The sequence below is a fragment of the Podarcis vaucheri genome (assembly GCF_965113315.1).
Source record: "Podarcis vaucheri genome assembly, chromosome: 7".
NCBI classification, from domain to species: domain Eukaryota; kingdom Metazoa; phylum Chordata; class Lepidosauria; order Squamata; family Lacertidae; genus Podarcis; species Podarcis vaucheri.
This window is the reverse complement of record NC_138765.1, coordinates 90,725,709-90,734,052: the sequence shown is the minus strand read 5'-3', so window position 1 is coordinate 90,734,052 and position 8,344 is coordinate 90,725,709. Positions and strand designations below refer to the sequence as shown.

General features: G+C 47.8%; 2 long non-coding RNA genes across 2 annotated transcripts; both read right to left on the bottom strand.

Moving 5' to 3' along the window:
• Positions 1-327: 327 nt before the first annotated feature.
• LOC309538282 lies at positions 328-1,064 on the bottom strand. The gene is made up of 2 exons (XR_014222155.1): positions 740-1,064; positions 328-584 (listed from the first exon to the last, which is right to left on the bottom strand). It is a non-coding gene; the product is annotated as an uncharacterized lncRNA (long non-coding RNA).
• Positions 1,065-1,259: 195 nt separating this feature from the next.
• On the bottom strand, positions 1,260-7,821 carry LOC309536670. Its single transcript, XR_014221688.1, has 5 exons — positions 7,682-7,821; positions 7,295-7,460; positions 5,963-6,056; positions 3,475-3,604; positions 1,260-1,991 (listed from the first exon to the last, which is right to left on the bottom strand). It is a non-coding gene; the product is annotated as an uncharacterized lncRNA (long non-coding RNA).
• Between the last annotated feature and the right edge of the window lie 523 nt (positions 7,822-8,344).

Below are 8,344 nucleotides of genomic sequence, written 5' to 3'. Positions count from 1 at the left end.
AGGGGAGGAGCAGCTGCACTGAATCCTAACCCCTGAAAGCACTGGGTATTAGGATGGGGAGGGGAGGATTGCTCTGCCCTTCATATGCCACTATTTCTAACTGCTTCTTCATCCTGAAGCATGCAATCTGGATATTTTGAAAGACAAGGATATGGATTAATGGATAAATGTAATGAATTAAAATCCACAAATTATTGTGTGCAACTAAAATATGTTTGGTGTGACTCTTGATTATTCATGGAATAAACAGCATGGAAAATAGCTGCAGTGATGAAACTATCAAATGACAGTAACATTTTAAAGAAAAGATATCAATGGAGAGCAGTGTGAAGATTAGCTTTTATTCGTTCACTATAGAAATGAGAAACATAACAGCATCCAGACAGTCCCTTTATTTTCTTTGCTTCTTTTCCAATGTCCTACTGTATAGCTCTGTGAGGGGGGGGGGACTACAGTTCCCAGGATTCTTGGGGGGGGGGCAGCTGTGTGCATTGAATGTGCTTTAACTATAGGGTGGGGATTTGCTTTCATTCTCCTGCTACAGCTGAAACAACAGAGCAAGTTTGGCTTTTACCTGACTTCCCCTCCTCCCAGTGGCGTAGCGTGGGTTGTCAGCACCCGGGGCAAGGCAAGTAATTTGCGCCCCCTAACCTGTGGATTTGCGCCCCCTAACCCTAACCCCCAGATGTTGCGCCCGGTGCGGCCGGCCCCCCCTGCACCCCCCACGCTATGCCACTGCCTCCTCCATATTTATTGCTAACTACAACACAGATTGGAGGTTGTGAAGGCTGCCTTGAATTACAAATCAAGTTGTTTTATTCCGGTAGCAAAGAAACAGGAGGGCATCGGGCATGAGGGTAGGCCACAGAGGAATGTGCTCTTCTGCACAGAGAGCTGTGAAACCAGGTCCAACTCTCTTCACTTCCACCACAAGGAACAGAGGGGACTTACTTCAAAGTAAACATGCAAAGGAACTTGCTGTAGGTATCCTAACATGTCCCTGCCAGTTTTTCCTAGTCAGACTACTGTAGTTGAAAATGTTTCCAAGATGTTCTTCTGTGATAAAGTCTCCGCTCCTCCACATGCAGCTGCTGGGTGACCTTGGGCCAGTCACACTTCTGTGAAGTCTCCCAGCCCCACTCACCTCACAGAGTGTTTGTTGTGGGGGAGGAAGGGAAAGGAGAATGTTAGCCGCTTTGAGACTCCTGAAGGGGAGTGAAAGGCGGGATATCAAATCCAAACTCTTCTTCTTCTTCTTCTTCATATCTGGTAACCAATGGTGTCAGTGTTCCTTAGGTGGTGGTGGTGGGTCTGCAGGCCTGGGGGATCCAGGCAACCCTGGAGGCCTCGCTATCCATCCCATGTCAGGATCTCCCTGAATCCTGTCTCCTTCTCAGGCCACACCCTCTCTGGCCCTGCTCTGCCCCCTCCTCAAATGCTTTGATCTGCAAGAATGTGATTCTGAACCGTATTGTTCAGAGAGATATGTGGGGAAGATGGGGGAGACACCCTAGATTTGTGGAACTGGAATGTAGCCTGTGGTACAAAGGTCAGGTTCACATCTATTGCTGCACCAACTTTGTCCCTCTGCCCCCCCCCCACTGGCCCTGTGTGGAGGGGATGTGGCTCTTGGGTTGAAAGCCATCCCCACAACTGAAGATCACTTATGTTCTCTACTGGGAGTGAGAATCTGCTGCTGTTGTTTTAGCATTTAGCAAGCATTAAGTTAATATGAAATTCAAGCCGGTCCCTTGTTTCGCTGTTCGGCAGGTGAGACACATGGAAGGTGAGGCTTAAAACAGTCCCCAAAGTGGGTCTGTCCAGAGGCCACCTCAAAAGAGAGTGAACTCCCAGGGAGGACACTGCCAGGACCCTCTGGAAATTAATAGGCACACAGCGTTGTGGGGTCATCAAGCTTATATAACTTATACTGGCACGTTTCTGGATCAATCACTGCTTTGCATCCTACAACATCTAGAATGCCACCATATCTGAAAAGAAAAAGAAAAAAAACTATTTTTAAATCATTTATGGACCACCTTTTCATAAAGATACTTAATAAGGATTTACAACAGGGTGAAGAATCCTTTTCAAGTTGAGGGCTGCATTCCCCAATGGGCAACTTGGGGAGGGGCACAAGTTAGTGGTGGCTAAAGTGCGCAGAGCAAAGGGTGGGGCTCTTTCTTTTGTATCACAGGCTATGTTCCAGCCAGGCAGAAGCCAGAACTTTTCTCTTTCCAGACAACAAAGTCCCATTTCAGAGAGGCAACATCACTTGAAAGGAGTACAGGACATGACCAGGATGAGCCTTGCCAGGGTCCTGAGGGTAAGAAAGAGAGAACTGCAGGGTCACATTTGACCCCCAATCTTAAAGTTCCCCATCCCTGTCTATCAAGAGAGTTTGGGGAGTGCTCCTGGATTCGGCAATGCTCCTGCATGCCTGGGTGGCTGGTGTGCCCAGGAGCATTTTGCCCACCTGCAGCTGATGTACCACCTGCATTCATTCCTGTATCACCTCATCATCTCCTGGCTCAATGACTACAACATGCTTTCCCTGGAGCTGCCCTGGGAGAATGTTCAGAAACTGCAGCTTTGGACAAAAGGCAACAGTTGCTTTGCTTTCTGGTGTACTGTATGTCTTTAAGACCATGTTATACATCAGTTGCATTGGCTTCCAGTTTGTTTCTGGTTCCAATTCATAGTGTTGGCGGTCAACTACACAGTCCCAACTAGCTTAGGGCCAGGGACTATCCTGCAATGGTGAGGCAAAGTGACTCTGCACTGTGCTCAGACCCCTCTTTGTACTTTCTGGAGCAGAGCTGAGCACTAAAAGAGGTTGTGGGGCTCTCCAGGGAGGGCCAGCCTACCTGGGCCCCCGCCTGAAACCCTGCAAAGCCAGTGCCAGTCACAGCAGGCAGTGCTGAGCACTGTAAATGGACCGATGGTCTGACTCTGTATAAGGCAGCTTCCTATGATGCTGAGGGTATCAGGGCTTGTTGTTTCTTTTTTGAGGAATACTAAGGAAGGAACTGTTTGGATCCATATGCAGAATTATCGTCAGAGCTGGGCATGTGCTACCCTCTCAAATGATGGCAGAAATCTCCACCCGCCTACAGAGGCTACAAGCTCTCCTTCCAACTGCTCTTTGCCCTGCCTGGTGGAGGCTGGTCCATTAGGGCAAATGCCCTGACCCACCCACCTCAGTCTGACCAAACCTGCCTGCCTACTTGCAAATCAGTCCAGGGGTGGCACTGCCTTGGCAGCTTCCTCCTCCTTCGTCTCAGCAAAACTCAGCAGGAAGCAACATGGAGGCAAAGCTAAAATTAGCTGGTTCTGGAGCTACCTACTGTTGATCTCCCACTTCTAAAGGCCCTGCCCTATGTGCAGCGGGAGAGAGGGGCTGCTGCTTCCACTCCTAATACCCTACTTTCAAAAGGGTGAATGAATCCAATCCCACTCAGGGTTTTTGCCTACCTGGCACAGCATTCCATTCCTCCTTCCTTGCATTCACATCGCATGCACTCAGCTGTATTCCAGGCAGTTCCCAATGGATGCTGGCTCCCGTCATATATATCCGTACACTCACTTGGACGCAGGAGTTCACCTGGGGTGGGGGAGAAGAAATCCCACCAATCTCCTTGGCAATAGCATCAATCTCCAAGTATCAATGAAACCCAGGAAATGTAATTACCCAGGAAATGTACGGTAATTGCACACTTTGCACAAAGTCAAACCTTTTCCCCCTTTCAGATGCACCCCACTAAACACCTGATAGGCAAAAGGGAATCAGGTTGTGGGGTTCTAAACACAGCGTATACACTTCCTTGCTATGTGATGCAATGATTTACTAGCTATTTTTTATATATAACATGCTCTCAGTGTCGGGGATCCCCTGGACACCAGGGAATTTTAAGGCAAGGGAAATGGGTTTCATGAAAGAAGGCTTATGTCACCAGGAATCTACATAATAGCTCTCACATTCCCAGGCTTAACCTGTGAAACAGATACTGCCATGGAATGCATGAAGGACACTTGCTAGAGAAATAAGACGAGCTTCTTTGTTTGAAAAGGAAACAAGAAAGAAACTTTCCGCTGCTTCCTTTATGGAGCTGTTGTTGCTTTTTTATCATGTTAGCATCAAACAGGGAAACCAGACACAAGATAACTGTATTCAAAATGATGCCTGTTGCACAAATATCTCACATGCTCCTTTGTTTGCCCCATGTGAGGGAGCATGGAGCCTCATCAGGAGAATCCTCAGGCCTCCGTGGGGCTGAGATATGCAGTTGTATTCACAGAGCCATGTTTCTAAGATGATGTGAGCATGTGCAAATGGCAGTGGCCTCAGACACAGGCAATCCTGCCAGGGCCACTGAGCATCTGAACCAGGCCATAGTCACAAAGAGACATGGGGATAATATATGGCACCTTAAAGAATTGTGCAGGGGGGACCTCATCCATCTCCCACTCTTGCCTAACTGGTCAAGGTTCCACCAAGCCCCTCCACCTACCAGCAGGCAATGGAATGACCAAAATAAAGTGATCTATGGGGGAAAAGTGAGACTTGGAGATAGGAACTCCTACTGATGTCCATTGGATTTTTTTCAAGAGAGAGATGAGAGCAAAGCAAATACTCCAAATAAAATAAATAACTGAAAGGTAGGAGTAGGTAAGCTTTTCACTTTTTTAAAAATGATGAGAATAGCACCTGCATATCATTTTATTTTATTTTTTTATTTTGTTTATATCTCATCCTTTCTCCAAAAGGACCCCAGCAAGCAATAAAATGATTAATACGTCTGCGGACATGTTGATCTCAGTTTCTACAAATGCTAAAAACTTGCACGCTCTCTCTCTCTAAATAAATAAATAAAATGAACTCTGCAGATTGAAGAGCCAGAGGGGCCCTGGCCCTGGGCGCAGGTTTCTGAAGGGGTGTGAAGCAGGTGCCCCAGTGCAGGCCCCCCAGCATGCCATGGCTGTTGCGCCCTTCTTGTGCCGCCCTCCCTCGATCCGAGCTTTGCAAGGCTGCTCAGGGAGGGGGTGCGGGGACGCGGCAACCATGCGCCCTTCAATCCCAGCCTTGTGTGAGCCTCACAAGGTTCGGAGCTGGGGAGGGGGGTGCAACAGCCATGCCACTTGGGGCTGGTGTCACTCTGGCGGGGGCTGGGTGGGCTTCATTTGTCCTTCACCCCTCGCTCCCCCCCCCCATGCCTGCACTGGGTGGCGTGGAGTGCTGTTCAGAGGGACACTGCCTCTGACCTTGGCACATTCAAGGGCATCTCTTTATCAACAGGAAACCATCTAACACAGGGGTAGGCAACCTAAGGCCCAGGGGCTGGATGCGGCCCAATTGCCTTCTCACTCCGGCCTGTGGACGGTCCAGGAACCAGCATCTTTTTACATGAGTAGAATGTGTCCTTTTATTTGAAATGAATCTCTGGGTTATTTGTGGGGCATAGGAATTTGTTCATATTTTTTTTCAAAATACAGTCCGGCCCACCACATGGTCTGAGGGACGATGGACCGGCCCACGGCTGAAAAAGTTTGCTGACCCCTGATCTAACAGTTTGCTCCTCTAAAGATATATCAATGAGTGGCCACTAATGGATCACAAAAAAGAGGAAAGACATTACTAACAGAGGGCACAGATTTGCACAAACTTTGCACCTGCTATTGTGTATGTATAGGTGCAATGTATATGTATGGCTAACTGGTTGGCTTCCTAGGTGCTCATTGTTGGTGAGCAACTTCAGGGCCCCTGCTCTAATTTTTCTTTGAACTGATCTTGGACCAGCCATTGCTTCCAAAAGAGGGCTTCTTCATCTAGAGAACTGCCCCTGACCCCCTCCAGATAGAGGACTGTCTTTAGTAAACTGACCACCCCACATGGGCCCTTAAGGACCACTGGCCAGCAATCTCCCTAACAAAAGGAACAGGTAGTCACCCACTGTAGCCTTACCATTTCTAACCCTTATTTTATGCACTTCTTGGAAGCAGAATCCACAGCAGGAAGCCAGGCTGAAACAGAGGACAGTCAGGCTGAGGAGATCTTTCTGAAAAACAAGCACAAGGAGGAGGAACTTCAGCTCCATTGAGGTGCACAAAAAGGCATCGCACTCAGTGGCAGGGGCAGACTTTAGGAATATGGCGCCCGGAGCGAGGACAAAATTTGGCGCCCCAAAGATTCATTTGGCATCCTTCTGCCTCCTGCCTTCCATTCAGTGCATGCTCTCAAGTGCGATATGTCATAGCTGCAGCAACTCAATAACCCAGGGTTTAACTTTGAGTAGGTACCCGTATAAATATAGGTTTTATTATTAATACGTTTCACCCGCTCAGCTTGGAGACCTGGGTGGGGGAACTGCCTACACCAGCCTCATTCTGGCACTGTCAGTGAGCTACCCAAGAAACAGGAGTTGAGCTATACTGTGTTTGTGTGTCTTTTTTTCAGCGTCAAAGACAGTTTGGGATAATTGGCTAGAGCAGAGGTTTTCAACCTTTTTGAGTCCACAGCTCCCTTGATCAACTACATTATTTCTGCGGACTCCTGTGGGGCTCAGGAGCCCAGTTGTGTCACCTCTTGCCTGCAGAGCCGGTAGCCCCTCACCCCTCCCTTGTGGAGGGTTCCCTCAGCCTCCTCTCTTCTTCCCCCTCCTTGGGAGTCCTCTGGGCAGCCGCAGCTGCTGCCCCAGGTCTCTGAACTGCCCCCACTCCGGCCCTCAAACTGGGCCTCTGCAAACTTGTGTTGAGGCTAATACTGAGAGACTGAGCATTTTTAAAAAATGGCACAGAATTGCCACTCCAAAATACCCAGAATCTGTGTTGGGTGTATTTGTGACTCCCCTCCCAAGAAAAAATGAATTCTGCACTCAGAAATGTTATGCTAGTTAACTTGATTTGTAAAGGTTTTCAGAAGCCTACTTCTAAAATCTAGTTTTTATTAAAAACCCAAACCAATCCTCTGCAAAGTTCCAAAGAAACCACCAGGAAACCATGAAAGGTCTGCAGGCACAGGATGAATGCAGGGCAGACAGTAGATGGTCCAAAGGTCAAAGAGGACAGAGAAACGTTCAAGCACCTTATCCTTTCACTGCTGATCCGTGTAAATCTGCCTTTCCACTGCAACTTTTCCAGCATTTTACAAGATCCAATTGTAAGAAACTGTTGGATACACTAACACATAAAACCATAATTTGTTGTAAGGTGCTCAGAGTGGCTGGGACAATCCAGATGGGTGGCATATTATTATTATTATTATTATTATTATTATTATTATTACAATTCTGCTTACCATCCTGGCTTTTCGATGCACAAATCCTTCCAGCTAAGACACAGCTGCTTCTCCAAGGGCTGTTCCTTGCAAGTGACTCCAGGGAATCTGCCTCCCAAATGTATGCAGATATGGGGCCAGAGATGAAGCTGAGGAGATGCCTCCTTCATGTTGCAGTTCTGGTGTACTAATGTGTCAAAAAAAAAAAAGTTAACGAGAAGAAAATATTCGCTTCAGACTTTAGTTTGTGTTCATTTTGAAGAATGGCAACAGAAGCCTCTTCAGGAATATTTGAAACAGAGCTTTGAGCAACAGTCTTTAAAACTCCTCCAGCTTATTTATGGGCAGAGAAAGTGGGATTTCATTGAATTTCTCCAGGGAGAGGAGGAAATGTCCAGCATGTCTTACCATTAGCAGAAGTAGGATCACAGCTTCTTTGTTTTTCCTTCCTACGGTTTGCAGCAGTGGCAACTCTGATGGAAGCCTGGGCATCCTTCTGCATCATCCCAAAGGGTGGGAGAAGTGTTGAGGCCATTTCACTTCCCCTGCTTGGGCTGCCTTTTGAAAAAGTGGGAGACCTGAAAGGTGTCATTCCCATTTGCCTTCTCTTTGCTTTGCTGCTTAACAAAAAGGAGCAGGAGACATTCTCTTGTAGGCAGGGGCTTTTGAAAAGCAGGGAGGGGTGCCAGGGCTGGTTTGCCACATCCTGGCCAGGCAGCTGCTCTAGCCATACAGGAGTTTTTGGAAAGGGGTGTATATGTCATGCTCACTGCTCTAATTGTTCACTGCCACATGCAGGAGTGACAAGCGGCTACTTTCCTTTTTTTTAAAAAAAAGTGTTTGTTTGGATGGAGAAGAGTGCAGGAATTGCCTGTTGCTTGTGTTGCTGTGTGCCAGCCTTAAAGGGCTCAGGATCACAATACCAAGGACTGACTCTCTCCTACTGGTCAGGGGCTGGACTAAGGAGGAATGGTGGGGACCCCCCCTTCTCCTGAACCAGCCTGAGAACAGGAGGGCAGTATAGATTTAGAACAGTGGTTTGCAGAAGGGCATAACTGAGAGGCTGCAGAG